Source organism: Podarcis vaucheri, assembly GCF_965113315.1.
Source record: "Podarcis vaucheri genome assembly, chromosome: 10".
NCBI lineage: Eukaryota > Metazoa > Chordata > Lepidosauria > Squamata > Lacertidae > Podarcis > Podarcis vaucheri.
This window is the reverse complement of record NC_138748.1, coordinates 41,911,736-41,932,952: the sequence shown is the minus strand read 5'-3', so window position 1 is coordinate 41,932,952 and position 21,217 is coordinate 41,911,736. Positions and strand designations below refer to the sequence as shown.

The following is a 21,217-nucleotide window of genomic DNA, read 5'->3' as shown; positions in this document are numbered from 1 at the left end:
CTTACTGAAATTTTGTTTAGAACTAGTACAGAATGGCTCCACCATCACTGCAGTAGACAGCTGATACAGTGCACAGTAAACAAGGGCATTCTATAAAATAAATAGTTGAAAATTGTAAATGCAAGAATGTCACGAGCTGTGGTGGTGAGTGAGCACATTTCTCACTGGTGGTATTGCAGGTACTCTGCAGTCATTGCCTATGCTGCAATAGAGACACTGCTAGAAATGTAGATCCCATATCACAAATGAGTAATGACAACACACTTACAGTCCAGTTCTGTGAAGCACTCTGTGCATCCAGGAGCCTAACTACATATAATATTAACAGTATGATTTACAATCACATTGCATGCTATTTTTTGAAAAATAATACAGGTGCAGGGATGTGAGTGTCAATAAGATCAGGGTGCACAGGATGAGAAGGGTTAAGCTCTACTCAGATGCAATTTGCATGAAATTCCCCTCCCTGCCCAGCACAGCTACTTGCATTACATACCAAGCTCCCATTGGCATTAGTGGGGATTCTCCCTCCCTAATGTTAATTTCTGTGTTGGGGGGGGGCATTTTATGGAGACTGTGCCAACAGCAGGAAGGATCCTGATAACAGTTGTTTCCGCTGCACTTGATATTTAATTTTTAACAACACACAATGTGATTGCTAATCACATCATTAATGTAATGTGTAGTTAGGCCCCTAAAGCCACTGAATTTTGTGGGATTAAGCATGTCAAACTTGGTGTAGAACTGGACTGTGAATGTGCTTTAACAAACTGATCATCTGGAAAGCTCCCTCCCTTTTAAAAACTAACTGGGAAATTTCTAACAAAACTTTCCTAGTGGGGAAAAAGCACTTTGCCAACATTTGGCCACTAGTAAAAGAAAAGAAAAATCTCCAGACTGAAATGGAGCTTAATTGACAATTTAAACTGACTAAAATGAATGTTTTGTGTATGTGGAGTGAATGGTGAGACCAAGTTAGAATGATTCATCTGAAACAAAAGAGATTCTGAAAATGAATGTAACTAAAAATGTAGATTTCCTTCTTTTGTCTGTATTATAGAGAGAGAACACAATTTACAATTGACAGAAATAACAATTTCAAGCAACATTTCCCAAAACAGCAAGGAACGTCAGCATGAACCACATTACTGTATGATTCTAGGCTTACTGCTGTTCAAAGACCCAATGCTCTTCTTCATCTTTTCTCTTTTATGGGTTTTCACAACTTCCCTATCCTCATCCATAATGAATGGCTAAATCCACCAGGTTGTCTCATTCAGAATCTAATTTCTGTACATTTACTTCAGCTAGTGCGTCCGTACAGTGTGTGTGTGTGTGTGTTTGTATGTGATTGATTGATTGATTGATTGATTGATTGATAGATACATAGAATCACTATGATTGATTATATAGAGTACTGTTAATCAAACATGGATTGCTGACGGTCCTGCGTATTATATTGTGCTATTTACTTATATACAGTATTTCTTAGTCACCTTTTTATGTGGGTGGGTGTCATCTCATAATAGGGAATGGAGTGATAGTTGAAAGGATTGGAGGAAGCAGGAGCTATGCATATAGGTATTCACATAGTGACTTGTGTAAATCAGAGCCACATTCTCTTTGAAAGCATTGTAACATATATTACAGCTCAGTCTTGCCCTTCTCTTTACCTCCATTGGTCTTTCTTCCAGTGTTTTCTGGAGCTAACATTACTGGGGAAGAGGGGGAAGACAGTTTTCTGAAGCCTATGCAAGTTACTGAGGACATCATATACCGGTACATTCCAACACTTGGAATGTTGGTCATCTGAAACAGACTGTCAAGTGATGAGACATTTACCACACTTCTTAATCTGCTCAGAAATATTTAGAAACTGTAGTAATAAAATTCATCACTTGGCAGGATGTTTCAGTTGACTGGCGTACCAAGCAATAAATATGTACCTGGTAAGTTACCAGTTGGTCCATGAACATCTGTAGTCACTTAAAGGGAGTATGGAATTCATACGGAACAAGATGAAGAGACAGATGAAAACAATATATTATTCCTTAATCTCCCATGTATGGAACCAGATGCATGCAAATGGCATTTGGGTGAATAAGACCCACATTGGAAACAAATTCACTCCAGTTTAGGTGGGTAATTGTAAACTTTGGATCAAACAATGCATTTATCACAATCAACAACCTCCAAAGTGCCATAAACAGTTCCAAAATATGTCTGTCAAAGAGAATTGACAGTCAAGACTTCTGGTTAGAAGTCCGTTAGTTGATCTGTTGGTTATAGTATGGATAGTCTTTTTTCAGGTTTTAGATTTAAATCTGGTAGAGTTGAGAAATTTCTATGAAATTCTAGTATGAGAGATGGGAGATTGTGTTTCAAGTTTTAAAATAATTCACATTTGCCCAGATACCTTTGTCCATAATTCTTGGAGCTTCCTCCAATCGTTCCAGCTATTCTGCATTATGAAATCACACCCATTCACAGAAAAGGGCGACTCAGAAATCAGGAGAGAAATAAATGTTCCTCCCCAGTGAAATTCCATTGGCACTCTGTGCCATGTTCTTCTGGGTATCTCCAGCCACTCGGGAAAACCTGGATTTTCCCAGTCTTTTGGTTAGAGTCAATAAATCCCTCCTGTGTTGAATCTTGTCATCTCATATATTTATTTTTAATGTAAAGAGAACAAAGATGATGGCAGCAGGAGGATATGGGATGACCAGTAACCCCCTTGAAAAAAGAAAACTTACAAATATTTTTAAAAAAATACCCTTGAAATATTTTGGGGGAAAATTGTGAATACTTTTTTATAGAAAAGCTAATTTTTATGTAGCATGAAAGTCACCAAAATAAAATGATCAAGAACGGAAGTTGTGGCGTGAAGTTTTGTTGATGGGGGGCGGTGATGGGAAAAGGGGAGGTTGTGGGGAAAATGTTTGTGTGGAAGGGAGGGGAGTTGCAATGCATGGTGGGGAGTGGGGTGGGGTTAATGGCAGTAATGAATGTTCATGTGTTGTTGAAACATGAAGCACCTTGAAGTGAAGGTCATCTCTTACTAGGGAAGGCAATTGTGGTACTTGTAGGACATCCCATGGGGTGGCTTCCCAGACTGGCACTCGATAATATGTATACAACCATGGCTTCTGCCAAACTGGGTGCATGAATACTGTACACCATTTTGGGGCACTTTTGGGCAAAAATTGTCAACAATTTGGGGAAATAATAGGCTGGGATTTGGCCAATGCACAGCATATCATGTTGCCACCTCAAGGGGAAATTTCCTGAGGGAATGCAAATGTTGTTCAGAGAACTTGCTCCCCGCCTGCCCCTGTGGGTTGCTGGCAGTTGTGCATGTCTGCTTCCTGTGGTTTGGGGCCAGTGGGTGATGTGAGAAGTCTGGCTCCTCATTGGTGGCATTCCTTGGAGGTTGGCTGCTTGATTGGTCCACTGCTTTCTCCAAATTATTGTACCGTAATTTTCCTACCCCAGGAGCTCCCCGTCAACCACCTCTTCTCCCTGTCAGAGAGAGTTGAGAGATTTAAGGGGATAGGAAGCTGATCGTTTGTCTACCTGACTTTGCCATGGAGATGGGTAAAAGGGAGAGGATATTTTCTTTGGGGTTGGGTGGGAGGAAGGAGAGGGGGTAAATATATGGAAATGCAGGTGAAATTCTTTTAGGGAGTGGATCTCTTCAAGGGGAACGATATGGGTTGGGATCTGTATAGTAAGTTAACTGGTTGGCCTTGTGTAAAGTTGCTGTTGTGATGCAGCAGTATGTAGTGTCAAAGAAATTGTACTTAAGGGCTCAAATCCCACTTCTGCCTTGTATTGGGTGTGTGGCCTTGAACAAATTGATTGTCTCCAACTGGTCCAGCACTGTTTACAGCAGTGGCCTCCCAAATGCCTCTGCAAAATTTATAAGCAGGGCATGAAGGTAATGGCATTGTCTGTTCATTTCTTATGCTTTGCATCCTGTTTCCCTTACCTGAATATGTGTTCCAGAAAGTTTTCTCCACCCTCAGTATCTTGATCATATAATCAATCTCATGTGTGTCTTGACTTGTGGCTTGTGGTTTGGCTCAGTTTCTGGAGGAATCTGTTCTGCACATAGAGTTCCCAGATTTTCTCTGGATTGTTGATCTGTGTGGGCCTGATATCATTGTATTGCTTGGTGATTGGCAGGAGACTTGTATTACCTGACCAGAAGGTAAAATTAAAATTATTTGGTTTTCCAAAAGCATTTTATGTGTTTTCTAATCAAACATAGATTTGCCAAGCTTAATGTTGTCCAGTCACAAAAAATAATAGCAGGTTTGAATTCCTTATACCCCAAAACTTATTTTCAAGGCTCTTCACTGAAGAAATTTGCAGAAATTAAATTTCACCCCTAAAATGACACGCCCAACTGGTGAAATGTGTAAAAAGCAAAGGGTCTGTTTTCTTTGACTGCAATGAGTAAAAAGACCCACTGTTCTCGTCAACTCCTTAAACATGTGAACTCTCATTAGATATTTTGCAAGTTCATACGCTGCACTTATCTTCTGTGGTTTAAATTTTGTTTTTTGCTATTTATTAAATTTATATACTCCCAGTGTCCTTAACATGACCACAGTTTGTAACACAATACATAATACAGACACTGTCAAGGCTGAACAGTATTGGGTTGTGAAAACATTAACATTAAAATTCTACAACCCTGTAACCATTCCAATTTTCCCTTTAAAAACAAACAAACATCTGAGGAACAATCTGGGAGAGCTGCTTACACATCTCCCATTCACTTCAGTGGAGTTTGTGCAGGAGAACTTTACTCGAGTGTTGTGCCCCAGTTTAGTTTTTGATGTATAACTAGACTTTTGGTTGCATCTGTTTTGGTGTTTACCATCTTGCAAGCATTCCATTAGCAGAAGCATATTTTGAAGCACCAGCTAGCACTCCTTGTATGGCTTTTGTATTGTGCATCCCTGTGGTTTTTCTGTGTACATATGTTCCCTTGCCCTCTTTAAACCTAGCCCTCAAAGTAATCCCATAATTTCTGGCGTCCCTCCTGATCTGTCTAATTCCAGAAATAATTTGATCTTCATACCCAAATGGACCACTGGCCAAGATCTTAATATTGAATCACTGGAAGCAAATCTATTATTCCACTCTGCATATACTGCCCAGGCAGTTTCTATTAGGCTTTAGTGGTACAGCAAAAATTGGTTGGTAGTTTTCTGAAACAGGTTGTCTTATTACTTCAAAGTAAAAATGGAAATGTGGTAAAACTTCCCCCTTCCATCCATTCTTTAATCAGGTGTAGGGCAGATGATAGGTTCTACTTTACAGAGCACAGCCTTCCATATGAAGGTCTCTTTGGTTTGAACATCTGTCTGGCCCATGTCCATTTTAAAGAAAAGGAGCCTAAGAAGGGAGCACAGCAAAGGCCTTGAAGGAGGGAGAAAAGGAGTTTGGAAGTTGCCCATCAATAACACTAGGCGGTAGAATCAGCTGCCACACAAGCCAATCTCGTCACAGTCTTACCCAAATGAGATGTACTGCATTTTTGCATAAATTATGGAAATTGTTTCTAATTTTGTATCTCTACATATAAATTAGCATAGGCCAATTTTATGCAGATAAATACCCTTTTCTCCTCTTTTTTGATGATGGATAAGTGTGCTCTTGCGGTGGTTAAGTAGACCGGGCTATTTTCCCTAGAATGCCAGCACACAATAAGGGTTTGAATGTTGTTCCAGGTAGCCTCTACTGAGTTCACGTCTTCCCTTCTTCCCTTATTCTTCTTGGTCGGTAAGATCTTAGACCAAAGAGGAACAGATATTATCGCCTCTGAGCCGCTGTGTGGAAAATCACCTTCCATCACACAAGCAGAAATTCCAGGCATTTTGTGACTTTCTCTGCCCTATCTTAACTGCTAGCTATATATCCCTCCTATATCCAGAAAAGAATGGCTTCCTGGGCTGCTTCCTTATCTGAACTGTTAAGCTGAATGCCATGAAGCATTTTCTGCTGTTCTCTCCGATTAGCCAGCCTTTGCCAAGGAGGTGCGAAACTGAGGCCTGGACATCAAATCCTCTTGCTCAAGGTTAAGTACGGGCTATGCAATTGCCCTTCAGCAGTTTGCTCTCTTTCTATTAGCTGTGGTGGACACTGCAGAATGTTAAGTGAGTTTCTCTGTGTGAGTGGAACTCTCTGAAGATAAGTAATGTGGGAGATTGTGTACGTGTGCCTGCATGCAGAGGGACTGTGGATAGTTTCAGTACTTTTTTCAAGGAGAAATTCCCCTTAAAACTCAAGCCAAATCTTCCCTACACAGTGCAAACAATGAGGTTGCCATTTTGGGTGCTCTAATGCATCTCCCACCCACGGCCAAATCCAACATGCTGGTTTGGGATGTTGTGTCAATTTTTCTGTAATGTCTGTCACATGCCCATATAGGCAGCCCAGGAGAGTGAAGACTGATGCATGTCATAAAAGCAGGTTAATGGGGGTCATGACAACACATTTGCAAATATCTAACGGTGTGGTTTGAAAGAGGGAGAACAACTGTCTGACAGCCACTGAGGGGCAGAGGCGAGGTGACTGGTATACAGCACACAGAAGGCTCAGAGTACGGGGTGGGTGGGTCATCATTGCTCTGTCTATACTAGTTTGTGTTACTTTTACTGCCATGATTTCTCCCACAGATTTGTGAGCATTCTTTGTAAGAGATTCCTAAACCCGCTCAACTATATTTCCCTGGGGAGAAGGAAGGGATAACCATGTTTGGCACAGATATGCCCATTGAGTATTAAGGGCCAACATGTAGTGACAGACCCTGTTTATAAGTAGGTAATTATCTAAATTATTTTAAATTATCTTTGTGTCTACAAAGTTGTGGCCCAAAGGCAAACCTTTCTCTCTTAGCAAACGTGCCCTTTCCAGTTTCTATGGTGGCAAAAACAAATTATTCCTAAACAGGGAAGTATCAAGCAGCTTTCAACCATGAGAAAGAAAAGCAGTGCTAGATTTCATTAGATTAAGCCATAATTCAATTGATAGAGACACATTTAAATAATGTGGCCGAATTTAAAACAATTCGATCCTTTCTAATCTCATAAAGTCAGACAGCTGAGAAGGGGGATTTCAAAGGGAGGATGCTCGAGGAATTTGGCAGGCTGAAATCTGAAGTGGACTTTTTCTTCGGGACTAATGTGTGGATTAGAACATAGCCCTCTACAGAATCCAGGCTTCCACTAATTCTATGAGGTGGCCTTCCTTCCTTCCTTCCTTCCTTCCTTCCTTCCTTCCTTCCTTCCTTCCTTCTTCTTTTCTTTTAAAATCCCATTTGTTTAACAGGCAATATCTGCTGCATGTTATATGTGGCTGCAGGTCCCTCACAGGGCTACTGTATGAGAGGAAAATGGCTGCCCTCGTTTAGGCAGCCATCTTTTTTTCTGTACCATGTCCCTGTGAGGAATGTCACCTCACCACATGCCATCACTCCCCCAGGGGCATTTGGGACAGTCATGCACTCTAGCCACTTCAACAGATTTTGTTTGTTTGTTTGTCAGAGACCATTTTGAAAACTACAAGTAATTTATTTGTAAATACATTTGAAATAATTCAGCGGAGGGTGCTGAATTTTGTCGTTGCACAGGGCACCACTGAAATTTGAAAATCCAAAGTCTGCCACTGCAAGGACACATTCCGGCCAAGCTCATAATAATAATAATTTATAATTTATACCCCGCCCATCTCAAGGAGGGTGTGTTATAGAGGTGGTGAGGGGTGAGGCCTGCGGAGAAGGAAATTACCTTGGAAAAGTCCTGAGAACTGTATAGAGAGATCTGAAGGGTCACATTCAGCTTCTGGGCCAGAGGTTCCCCTCTCAGCTCCATATGTAGACTAAAACCTCATGGAGCTTGGAGTGAAGACTATATCAGGTCATTTTGAAGTAAGTCTTGAAACACCTCGCCATTGATACCTACTTCTGAGTGTCATGTTTTATCATGGATTTGCACACTATCTAAATCAGGCATAGGCAAAATCGGCCCTCCAAATGTTTTGGGACTACAACTGCCATCATCCCTGACCACTGGTCCTATTAGCTAGGGATGATAGGAGTTGTATTCCCAAAACATCTGGAGGGCCGAGTTTGCCTATGCCTGATCTAAATGGTTTCTAGACAGGTGTGAAGATTAAGACCTCTCCTTTGATTCACTGACTATCTAGACATTAACCTTAAATGTGTTTATGTTAAGAGTTTACATTAACTGGTAAATTGACAGATGCTATCATTTATATACATTATGCAAATTGTTTTGCATAATCTTGCCTTGTACATAGTATTTGCTGATGAATAAATTGGGTATTTACAAATAATACAAAAAGCAATCAGAGACTGTAGGCTATGGGCACGATCCTGCCCCTGTTCCATCACTTTTAGGGCCAGTTGATTTCAGTGAGAAAATTTAAGTTTATCTTTCAATGCCTCACATTTAAATTTCAGTGATTAAGTATGACTGGATCATACTTTGGGAGCACCACCTGCCAGGAAATCTGCACAAACTGTATGACATCAATGGGAGCTATGTGATTCCATTGCTACTCTTTTCAACGGGGCTTGCACAACAAAACCTGTTGGTGAATGGTGCCTGTTATATACTTTATATTAGATTTCAGAGGGAATGTAAGAAGTCTGGAGGATTGTGAAGGTCCACACAGTAGCTCTCTAGGAATCTAGTATAGGATCAGTGGTTTTGCTGCCTGCTTCAGGAGTTACTTTGCTTCCACGAATACTTGTGTATACTTGAGCTATTGTGAAGCCACCATATGACCCTGCTCCTCTTTCATCTAAAGAAAATGAATCCTTTAAGCTCTGTTCCTGGACTGATGACTGCTCAGGGACATTCCTGGCCCAGGGTGCCTTACTTATGCCTGGTCCAAACCAATAAGTCTTTATCAGAGGGCCCAACAAGGATACTTCACTCGGACTGACTGCTAGTAATTCTCCTTTCTTTCCACCATCCCAGTCACTTATACTGGGCCTTTTCCCAAGCTTAGGCAGATAGGCTTCCTGGTCTGAAGTGCCTTCATAATTCATGGGCTTCTGGATCACTCCTTCTCTTGGATCGTGACCCTGGAGTACAACAGCTGTAAGGGCCTGAGCTTCCATAGGCTGCACATGCTATAATACAGTCGGCAAGGGATTTCTCCTCATCCATGGCTACAGCTTGCAGACAGTCATCCTCCAAGCCACCTTGCATGTTCCCTTGCATTTTTTACATATTCTCTACCACTTTCCCCTGACTGCAGGCCTCAGCTACTTTACCTTTGTACCATGATCTCCAGTTCTTTTTCAGTTCTTAGGACTCTCCCCTAGCTTTTCATTTGGATCACTGCTGGAAACACCCAAGACAGACAAGAGTCTGTTGTTTCTCAGCTACTAACCCTTCAACACATTCAGAATTGATAGGGAACTCCTTAGCTATCCACATGGCAGCTCTTCTGTTGGGTCTCTGGGCCTGTCTTGACTTCCTTATAGCTGACGATCCAGTAAAGCTCTTACCTCTTGATATGCCACCTCCTGACTCTTGTTTGGAGTTGCTGTAATTTCTGCTGCTCTCATTTTTTGGCTCACACCAACTCACGGTTTCCCTCCAGGGTGGGTGGGTAATTTCCTTCTTTGTGACCAATCTTAAGTGTTCCCTCTTCCTCAAGCAGCGGGAAGCAAAGGGATAGCATCCCTCTATTTAGTTTTCTTTGGAGAAAGAGCATGGGATAATTAGGGTATCTTTGGTAAACTGCTTATTTAACATACAAACAGCAAGCAGGCTGTGATAATATAGGTAGCACAGCCACTAAGCCCTAGATTAGATTCCCAGAGCACAAAACTGTGGACCTACACAACCCTCTGAGCTGCCTTGAATTCTACTAACTTGCAGCTGAAACTCTCTAGTTCATGCTGTCTTTACCCCCACAGTCAAACTGCCAACACACTCATGCAGAGCTTTGTCTCCCTACCTGCAATCTTTCCTTTCGTTGTTCTTTTTGGTTATCCTCAACAAGACAGTCAATGAATAAAAACAGCATAAGGAAAAAGACAGCTTAGCAATGGCTCATAGTAATTTGCAGTGCGGTCTCATACAGTTAAAGCAAATACAATCAGAACAAGCCTAAAAGGGAGGAGGGACTTTGATCAGGGAGGAAGGAAAAAAAGGCAGGGGCAGGGATATGCTCCAGCAGAGTCTCCTGGGCATGTACTTCATGCAGACAATCCCACAGAGAGATCACCTGTGCAGAGGCGTAGTGTGGGGAAGGGCAGGGGGGAACATGGCCCTGGGCGCACATCTTTGAAGGGATGCAATCAGGTGCCCGCATGATAGGCATGGAGTCTTGGCAGCTGAGGCACGGCAGCAGGTGGCTTGGTCTAGTGGGCAGGTGGGTGGAAGCAGTGGGTGAGGGGCCTGTTGGAGGCGGGCTCCGTTCACCCTCCGCGTGGGCTTTGCGTCCCTCTCACATGTGCCCCCACCCCTGCTGCAACACTTGCCCCGCCCTGATGGCCAGCAACCCATGTTACACCACTGCCCCAGTGTTCTAGTGCTAATTTCCGTTGTGCTGTCTGCTGAAGGTGACTTCTCCTATGGTGTAAGGGTACATGAGTCTTCTGACCACTGAGCAATGAGAGGAGGAGTTTACAGGGGACATACATTCCTTCCAGTGCTGTAGCATCATCCTTTTGCCCATCAAGAAGGCACACAATGTGCTATTATGTTGTCTGTCCATCGAAGTCCCTCAGCGTTGGAATATAACCGGTACAATGTGAGCATCCAAGAGGTTTAAGTTCCATCCTGCTGGTGAATTGCCTAGCCACGAGCTGATCAGCCCTGACTTACCTTCACGCAATCAGCTAAACATGGGTCACCGAGGGTCAAAACAGTAGGGATGGGGATGGGTCAATAGGAAATGGCCACAAGCCAGTGTGGTGAGGCCTGTGCAAGCCTCTTTATTTCAGTAGGTTTGTGAATGCATAACGCTGAGCTGGATTAGGACCAGCGTGTGTGCAATTTGCACACATGATGTTGGTGAAGCATGCTTGAGAGTCTAGCTAGTCCTTGAGTGTGAGAATCTCTCTTACTTTATACTATGTTTTCCTTGCCAGTTGGGTTGGAACAAGAAGTGCCAATACCTAAATAAGCCTGCAAACAAAACCTCTGCTTATAGACATTTCTTATCCCCGTAAGCTCCAGAAATCCTGCAAAGAAAGCAGAATTCTTGGGAGATTTCTCAACTTGATATCAAGAGGTTTGGATAAGCTCTGCTTCTGTAGCTAAGCTTCCAGGGGGGCTCTTCTGTATGGGATCTTCAGATTTGATTTCCCCCCAGCCACTGGCTTGTATTGTCTTCCCCATGGGGTAAGGTGTTCTCTCTGAATACTACTACAACACTGACTGCATATTTTCTCCTCCCCATCGCAAAAGAAGCAAACTGTGTTATTTACAAAGATGTGCTTGTGACAGTAAGACTTAATTCAATTTCATAATCATATGCTTCATTCTCTCAACATGGTCACCGGACTCTAGTCCTAAAGATACGGGCCTTGAGGAATATCCAGCTGTATCAGGGTAGGACTTTACCGGCTTGAAAAGTTGCTTTTATGTGATTAATTGGCTTGGCCTTTTGATGCAAATGGTGGAGGATGGCTGAACAATTCCAAAAAGAGCAAGGACTGGTCACCATCCCTATCATTTCTGTTAGTGCAGTTGAGGGACTTTGTTACAATATGTAGGAAATCATGCAGTTAGCTTTCTTTGGGAGCTGAATAGGCCTCAGCGATGAGGATATAATGGAAAGATGTGCTGTTTATTAGAAGAAAAGCTTTTTCCCACTTGTAACTGACCTGCCGTGTATACCTCTATTTAGATTCAAAAGGAAAGTCTCAGCAGCACACTATGTTCAAAATAAATTTGCTTCTCTCAACCTCATTTGGATGACTTCATCTGCAAACATCCAACAAGGAACCTGTAATTCTTGGTTTATGTCCTTTATCTGGTATAGTTCTTCCTCAGTATCAGCTCAGTTGATCAGTTTCAGTGGGAGGTCTCAAAGGCAAGTGGCTGAAATCCAGTTAGGATTTTGCAAGTGAATTTAACAACTTGTTTGAGTAAGAAAAATCATTTTGTTGTCTGGATCCATCAGTACTTTGACGGTGGCAGGGGGCATTCTGGTTTCAAAGACGACATATTGACTTTGGGGGTTAATATTTCAGACACTTGGGGACTTTTTTTAAAAAGTATCAATATTTGGATTTGTTTCTCTTGTTTTTAAATACTGTGGAATGGTACAGGTTAAGTAATGCCATAACTGCACCCCAAATCCAGATGGTGTTGAAATGACTACATATATATATTCACAACATTTTATTTTTCTGAGTTGTTTAGATATTTTTAAATATCTGAAAGTTTTGTTTATCTGTTGGGTATAAATAACTTAACAATATTTCACATGACATTTGTATTGAAAAGCTCCAGTTGACCTGTGGATTGCATTCCAAAGCGTTAATAGCATAGAATGTATTTAAAAGAACTCGTTGGATGATTTACAAAATGGAGTTTACACTGCAGTATGTATGAGTAAATAGTGATGGAACTGTCCAATGGAAAATGCACAGATTGGGTGTTTCCACGCTGTGTTTTTAGTTTCTCAGGCCAGGAGCATCCCTTTTACAGCCATCCGTTCGCACAATTTTAGTGGTTAATGTGAAAGTTACAACTTAACTTTTTATCATTTCCAAACGCATGGAAAGTATAGTGTGTGTGTGTGTGTGTGTGTGCGCACACACACAGTAGAATTTATTTCTTTGTTTTAAATTGGTTTGCCTTTGGTTCCGTTTACATGGCATGTGCAGCGGAATGAGGTGAAATGCTTGCAACTCCATCTGTGCAGTTTCCTCTTCCATTTCATCATGCAAACCGTCTAATGTGATGAAGAGAATGTTCCAAATAGAAGAGATTGGTGGAGAACAGAGAGGTACCCTTCCAGGCTGAGAGTCCCAAATGTTGGGTATGAACCTGCCTTTGACCCAAATGAGGTGGCTGCTCTTGGGTGTTGTGAGGAAATCAGCACAACTGAATGTAGAGCAGTGATGATGTTCCGCGGATATCTCCTATTAGTAATACGTTTGGGAATCCCTGGCAGAGGAGACTGGGTGCCTTTCGTGGAGATTAACACATAGCATTTTCTTCCTTCATCTCCTGCTGTTTGCTGAGCTTTTGAAATTAAGTTAAGGCTGCCAGCCATCAACCTTGAGGTGATGCCTTTCCTTTTAAAATGACAAGGCACCATGAACAGATGCTGCAGCTAAGCTTCTGCCCCTTTCCTCCACCCATCACTCCAGCCTCCCTCCTCTCCTGGTTGCAGTACAGCCAAATTTAAGACTTACATTTTAAGTCATGCTTGGTGCAGGTGGTGGTGGAGGGGAAGGGGGGGGGCAAAGGGACTCACAGAAGAATGGTCTTGGTGCCACAATGGCTGCCTATTTTTTTCCACTTCCTTGGAGCTTTGAAAGTGGTAGGTGTGGTTGATGGGCAACACTCCTAAATTCAATGCCTGAGCCAAATGAGATGGGGTGGACGGGGCCTGGGGTGGTTTTGGTTTAAACTTTTCTCTCTTGGTTGGGTTCTCTGGACTCCTAGTTAGTTCAGGGCATGACATTCTTTGTGGGCAGGAGCTGAGGTAGGGAGGGTTGAGAGTCAGGGAAAGGGTTTACTAGCTTAGTGTCCAATCACAGCTTTGTTACCAAATGGCCATGTTGGCCCAGATTATTTTCAAAATGGCCGCTGGTGCTATTTCAGCATATATCAAGGGAACACTGCTATGGATCCTAGTTGGGGGTGGGGCAGGAGGACAAAGCATTCTGAATGCAAGCTTGACGACACAAAGGCATCCAGTGTGGGGTTCAGGCAGAGACTTGGAAATGCAATTTCCTCACACAACTAAAATGGGGGAAGGAGACATCATTATTACTTTCCCAGCGTAGCGCCTTCCCAAGGGAAAGCGCCGTCGAACTCAGGCTTGCCTCGTCTCTCTGAGGCCCAAATCCCACTACCCCCACCAATCACTACTCTTCTTTCTCCCAATCCTCCTATCCCCAACACCTCCCCCTCTCCAATTCTTTTTTCTGTAAATAGCTATTTCTGATTTCGGACAAGCAGGGATCGATAGATTCTGGAGGGGGGAGGACAATTGTTTTACTTTTTCCCTTTCTCTTAATGATTTTTGGTGTTTGAACTTGAAAAATAGTATATATTAGTGTGTGTGTGTATGTGTGTGTGTGTCTATATATATAAATATATATACACACACATACACAGGCGACATCAACATACACACACATACACACATACAAATGGATCCTGGTCAAAAAGAAAGTCGTTGATTTCCCCCCCATTGATTTATCTTGTTTCTCACTGGGAGTTGTTTTGGGAGCAGATGGTTTTTTGGGGGGGTGGGTGGGTGAAATGTATAGATTTTCAGTACAGCATTGCTCAAACAATGCAGGGAAAAAAACTTTAAAAGAAAGGGGGGAAGGAACAACAACAAAAATAAAACAAAATGAGAAAACTTTGTGATGTACAGAATCTGTAAATAGTCAAAGATTCTTTCTCTTTTCTAACAGCAAATTATTTCTGTCACTTTATATTCAAAAATAAAGAAACCTACCACAAAATATCAGGGTAAAAAAAACAAAAAACCACAAAGCCCAAGAATCAGAGTCTTTTCTTGTATGTGGTGACGAGTGCCAAAGTGTGTTGTTTGGTAGAAATGATTTAAAAGCCTGAAGCACCGGAAGTTGTGTGAGAGGATGGATATTGTGTGTGACTCAAAACATGATAACCTGAATCTTTAAATTGTTCTATAAATGTTTGTAGGGATATGGAAAGCCATCTCTTTCGCCTCCCCTTTCAAAATATGGAGGAAGCTACGGGAAGCTATCTGTCATGGTTCTGAAATTAATGTTGCGGTGTGTGTAGTTGGAAAGAGGCTATTTAAATATATTTCACATTGTCTCCCTCTTCAGCTTTTCACAGATTGATGAGGGAAAAGATCAGCAAGTTCAGACTCCATTCACCAAGGCAGAATTCCCCACAATCCCCTCCCTTCCCCTGAAGATCTCTATAATCCAGTGCCCAGTTTCTGCGGGACCTGCTTCAGGCAGCAATCTGATGGCCAGAAGTGTGTATTGCAACACAGACGGAATGCACTGTCTCTCAGCAGGGGTGCCTCTGTTACAGACACTGCACATGCCCTCAGGCGTAGCTGGAGCATTGCTTCCAAAATCCAAAGAGCAACTCAACATGAACATCTAAATACATAAATATCAATTAAATAGAAACCTGAATAATTAAGCACATGGCATCTACACCTTGAAAGCCCCACCCTTTCTTAGGAGTGATGCTGTCGGCCAACTTTTCATTATACCCTGATTAAAATTGGGTAGGGCTTCCTCCTGAGGCCAGATTCTAGCCTACAGTTCTCCAACTGCTTATTCTCTGATCTAGATCACAGTAGAGGGGCTGTTAGCCTATTGCATTTAGCAAGTGTACTATTTGTGTGCACAAATAGTTGAGCTGTAAACCCATACTGCTATTCACAGGTAACGTTCACTGAGTGTGCAGTTTGTTAACCTGTGTAAACAAATAGCTGAGCTGTGCAAATCAACAGGCGTACACTCTGTCACACAAACACTTGCCCAGATTGCACCTCTGTTTGGTGTAATGTGTGAATTAGTCTTATGCCACAATGAACAAAGACCAGGAAGAAATGCTTCCTGATTATTAAAGGAAGAACAAACAAACAAACAAACAAACACCCTCTATTCTTAACAAATTAAAAGAGGAGATGAAAGAAAATGACACACTCCTTCCCCCAGAAGTTTATTTTTAAATACAAAAAAATTATAACACAGATCTTATAGGACCATGTCTGTAAAACTAAGCATTGGAAAGATGTGCTCTCTATTTCAACTTTTTGCTGAAATAGCCACATTTCTATCACTCACATAAAATACCTGTTGGCTATGCTAGTCTGCTACAGGTTCAAGGGGGAGGAAGAATCCCAATCACACAAAAAGCTTTCACGTTTGAAAAGGCCATACACGCCCATTCTCATTTTGTGGCACCCTCTTTTTCAGTGTTTGAAATGGGGAATGAAAGGTGTGTGTGTGTGTGTAAGAATGATTTGAATGAGTTTAAAGATATGTGTTTCTAGAGAATGAGGATTATGTGTGTGGGCTGGTTGCTCCGGGTAAGTGAATGTTGGATGTGAGAATGAGTAGAGAAAAACTACTGTCTGCAGTTATTATTTAAACTGATGTGGATGTATATTCTATAAACAAGAGTAGGTACTTTTTTTTTTTTAAGTCAGATCGATGAGGCAGGTGGATATCCATCACTACCCTCACCTGCCAATTTAGTTGCCATTTTGAAGTAGAGGTTGGCTTTTTCAACCATGGGCACATCTTTCGTTTGCCTTCACTATGAATGATGCCTTCAAAGCATCACAAATTGTCCATGTTTTCCTAAACAAGCTGAACCAACCATTTCTCTGGGGTTGCTGTGTGTTTCCCAAATACTTAGGAAATGGAGGTCGGAGGCTGATCACCATTTCCCCACGAAGCAATGAACCATGTCTGAAGAGGATTTTCTCAGGCCCCCTCCCCAATTCCCTGGATTTGAATGTATGGTACAGTTTTCATCATTACTTGGCAGGATTATTCAGCTGAGAAACTTGCTATGTGGTCACATGTATGCTGGGGGGAAGGGTCCCAGTAGGCCCACACAAGTTTAATGCATGGGGGGCAAACATTGCAACCATGCCTTCTGCCACCCGTTATTCCAAAGGGAACAAATCACTATTGGTGTGGTTGACTGGCATAAGAAAGGGCACTATGTGCGCTCTCATGTCCATGCATAATGCTCTACCACTGAGATGGTACCTGGCCCAATCACTACTTGCATGGATCTTGATATGGGTACATCTGTACATGCATAAAAAAATGAATACATGAGTGAAAATTGCATACAAAATGCATTATATTGGGGAAAATTGCCAAAATGTGTACAGAAGTCAAAACTGCATATGAAAATGTGTTTATTAGGATTAATTCACACTGAAATGCTGGTGCTGGTGAATTATCAAGAGGATATTATTCACAAGTTGCTGGAGAAATGTGGAGAACTGAATTTAAGACTGGAAAAGGGAGAAACGGAGAGAATCAAAATGGACAGTTCCTCCCATTCTGATCTGTATAGCAGGATTCTCAATTGCTATTGATTACTCAGAGCAGCAGCTGCAGCAAATTTCTCTACGGGTGCATTCACACATCATTTCTTTGTCCTGGATACTCTTAAACTGGTTCTGTGTGTCAATCCCTAGGTTGGAAGTAGGTCCAATAAATCACAAGGTCCAAAGTCTCCACCCTTTGGATGGGGAGAATACTAGAAATTGAATCACAGTTATAACATTTGCCCAGCAGTTGCCCTCCATGAATGTCATCATATGTTGCCCTGTGATGTCTCTCCTGAGAGTTCTTCTGGGTTTGTGGCTGCTTCTTGGTTTTTCTTGTTTGTTTCTTAGTTCTGCTTATACTCTGTGAGGTGACATGATTAGAAATCCTCATACTTACCGTATTTTTCGCTCTATGGGATGCACTTTTTCCCCTCCAAAAATTAAGGGGAAATGTGTGCGCGTCCTATAGAGTGAATGCAGGCTAAGCCCAAAGCCAGAACAGGGAGACGGAGCGCTGCGCAGCGCTCCGTCTCGCTGTTCTAGCTTGGGGATGGCTGCGCAAAGCCTCCGCTGCACTCAAAGGCTCAAAGGCTGCGCTCCGGGGGCTTCAGGCAGCTATCTGCAAGCCTTCGGAGCACAGCAGGAGTTCCCGCTGTGCTCCAAAGGCTTGCGGATAGCTGCCTGAAGCCTGGAGAGCAAGAGGGGTCGGTGCACACCGATCCCTCTTGCTCTCCAGGCTTCGCTTCGCTGGAGAGGCGATGCACAGTTTTCCCTCTCTGTGCAGCGCCCCTTCAGCAAAGCGGGAGGAGAAATGAAAGGGGCTCTGTTTCTCCTACTGCTTCACTGAAGGGGTGCTGAGCAGAGACGGGGATATCCCCCCCCCCCGTTCTCCCCCTCCTATGGTCCGGTGTGTCCTATAGAGCGAAAAATACGGTACTTCCTGTAGGCAGCCAGGTGCAGCCCATATTGCAAGCACGGGAAGAACTGAAAACCCCTTCCCCAAGACATCCACAGATGTTACACCCAGAGAGGTAGGAGCAAACATTGCATAGGGGCAAATATTCATGTTTCCTACTTTCCCATAATTTATGCAGCACCTGCCAATCATTGGAAGGCGGCAAAGTGTAGCATGTGCCTTGCCTGATCCTCTCTTGAAACCTTGTTCAGACTTCCCTGCTATGCTTCTGAGATTTTAGTAGGCACTTCCCACACTTTTTCCAGCCTTAAGGGCTAGAAAGTTTTGTTGTTTTTTTTAAGAAAGGAAGAGAAAGGAAGCCAAGGTTCTTATACAATGCACCCATTATCAAACTTTGCACCCATTATCAAACTTTGCACTTCCACTGTGTGTGACGGCAGAAATGTGGAACATCTGGCATATACATTGTTGTGGGATTGTGTTTCCTTCCACTGCTGTTTTTCTAGAAAAAGAGGTGCCAGAACTCAGCATGAACGCCTCCCTTGTTCTCTTAGAATGGCAATAGTGCCCACCTGAGAGGTGCTGGAACTGAGTTCTGGTGAGTTCTGGCTGAAAAAACCCTGTGTCCCGCAAAGAAAGGCAAAAGGAACCAAAACTAAAACAAAATGAGCTATCTAGAGATATATCCACAAGAAGGAACATTAATCTCAAAGCACAAACGGGAAGGGAGAGGTAAAGAACCACACCACCCTTAAAGACATTGTGAGGGGTGTTTGTTGCTGTTTTGCATCCATTCACTTTGTGCATCACACCACTCGCACTGATTCTGGGGTTCCCCGGTCTGCTACATATCAGCACAGACAATGGAGAGGTACTGTGTACAGTGCAAGAATTGAACTAGTACATCAGAGCCCTGGTTTGGGAGCATGGGAGGCAGGTGGCACGTTCTTAGTGTCTGTCTGGAGGGGAGGTGCAGAGATTGGGCCTCAACACAGATACCCAGCTTCATCCAGGGCATCTTGATAAAAGAAAGCCCCTCCCACCCCATCCCACAACCATCCATAGTAAATAGAACAGCCTCACAAGGAATTGCATTTCAGGGAACAGCAGTGAGCAGCATTTCATCTGCAAACATACTATACCACTTTCCGAGAAGGAGAAGGAAAAGAAAATGGGATGTGTTTGCAGAACAACGAAGAATGATTCTCTACACTGACATAAGTGGATAAGCTACTGTTGATTACCTGACTGTTGGTGACAGAGCTCAATTGCAAACATCTGTGCAGGACTCAAAAGGAAGCTGAAGAAGGAAGTGCAGGTAAGTTTCACTCTCTGGTTCCCTATCTTATGTGAAGTCACTGCTAGATGGAATGTATTACAACTATGATAGTGGGGCTTGGTGGGGGGGAGGGGACGCCAGTTCAGTAAATGCTCAGCTAAGATGCTGTCAGAGAGCTTGTTATATTATGGCACTAGCAGAATTTGGTGGCAGATTTGCTGTTCTCCTCAGGACAGAACCAGACTAGAATGATGAGGGAACTTATCAGAACCCAGTACCATCCGGCTTCAATTTCTGGCATCTCCAGGGAGGGCCTGAAAGACTCCTGCTTGAAAACCTAGAGAGCCCTTGCCAATCATTATAGACAATGCTGTGCTACATGAGCCAGTTCTCTGATGCAGAGACAGTCTAAGGCCTCTTCCTAAGCAGTGGCCTCCTATCGCTGTGCCAAAGCCTGCAGAAATGCATTCAGAATGGCTATAATACAGTTGGGTGCAGGGAGCTTTCCACTGCACATTTATTTTGGTTATGGATGCAAGGAGCATCTTTTATGCATTTAAAGTTCCCCCCTCTTGCCCCCTACGTCTCTGAATCAGTAACAGACCGAAACAGCGTCCATGGTGAACAGGGGAACACACACAAATACATCACCCCCCTTATTTATTTTAAAGAAAGGAGTTAAGGAGGAATACTGATAACTGAACTGTAGAGTTGGAAGGGACCCCAGGAGTCAGCTAGCCCAGCCTACAATGCAGGAATCTCAGTTTAAAGAATCACTGACAGAGAGCCATCCAATCTCTGCTTAAAAACCTCTAGTGAAGGAGAGTTTGAGACAGTTTGTTTCACTGCCAAACATCTCTTACCCTCAGACAGGTCTTCCTGATGTTTAGTCGGAATCTTCTTTCTTGTAATTTGAATCCATTAGTTTGGTATGCCCCACAGAGAAACCTACGGTCTTCAAATAAAAACATCTTGAAGGTCCCAGGCCACAGAGAAGTTAGGCTGGCCTCAACTAGAGCCAGGGCTTTTTCGGCTGTGGCTCCGATCTGGTGGAACACTCTGTCACAAGAGACCAGGGCCCTGCGGGACTTGACATCCTTCCGCAGGGCCTGCAAGACAGAGCTGTTCCACCAGGCCTTTGGCCAGGGCACAGCCTGACTCCCTCCCTCGGCAATCTTCGCAGAGCTCTGGCCCAATGGTTGCTAGTGGCTTGAATTAATTAATTTTTATAATGAATGATTTTAGAATGTTGTTTATGTTGTACCTTTGTACTGTTTTATTGTTGTTAGCCGCCCTGAGCCCGGCTTCGGCTGGGGAGGGCGGGATATAAATAAAATTTATTATTATTATTATTATTATTATTATTATTTGGGTCCTACAGTCTGGAGCAACCAAAAACAAGCTTGCTCCATCTTCCATGTGACAGACCTTCAGCTATTTGATGGAGAGTTGGCTAAACCGCCAGGATGAGGGGACATTTATGGAAACATAAAAAGGAATCTTTCTGAGTGCTGGTTGGAAGAACCTATGGAGAAGGTCCATCGGTCCATATGAGAGCACAGGAGTTGTCTGCAAATGGGCTGAGGTTCAGTTCCTGTCTTCTCTGGGTAGGGCTGGGAAAGATCCCTTCCTGAATTTCTGGAGAGCTTCAGCCAGTCAGTGTATGCAGCCAGTACTGAGCTGGATGCATCCATGGTCTGACTCAGCACAAGCCAGTTCCCACTGCTCCTGGTACCCCTTTTGAACAA

At 43.0% G+C, this 21,217-nt stretch overlaps 1 long non-coding RNA gene across 1 annotated transcript; it reads right to left on the bottom strand.

The window, feature by feature from the left end:
- Positions 1-5,372: 5,372 nt before the first annotated feature.
- LOC309541854 lies at positions 5,373-15,328 on the bottom strand. The gene is made up of 2 exons (XR_014223971.1): positions 8,145-15,328; positions 5,373-8,007 (listed from the first exon to the last, which is right to left on the bottom strand). It is a non-coding gene; the product is annotated as an uncharacterized lncRNA (long non-coding RNA).
- Positions 15,329-21,217: the final 5,889 nt, after the last annotated feature.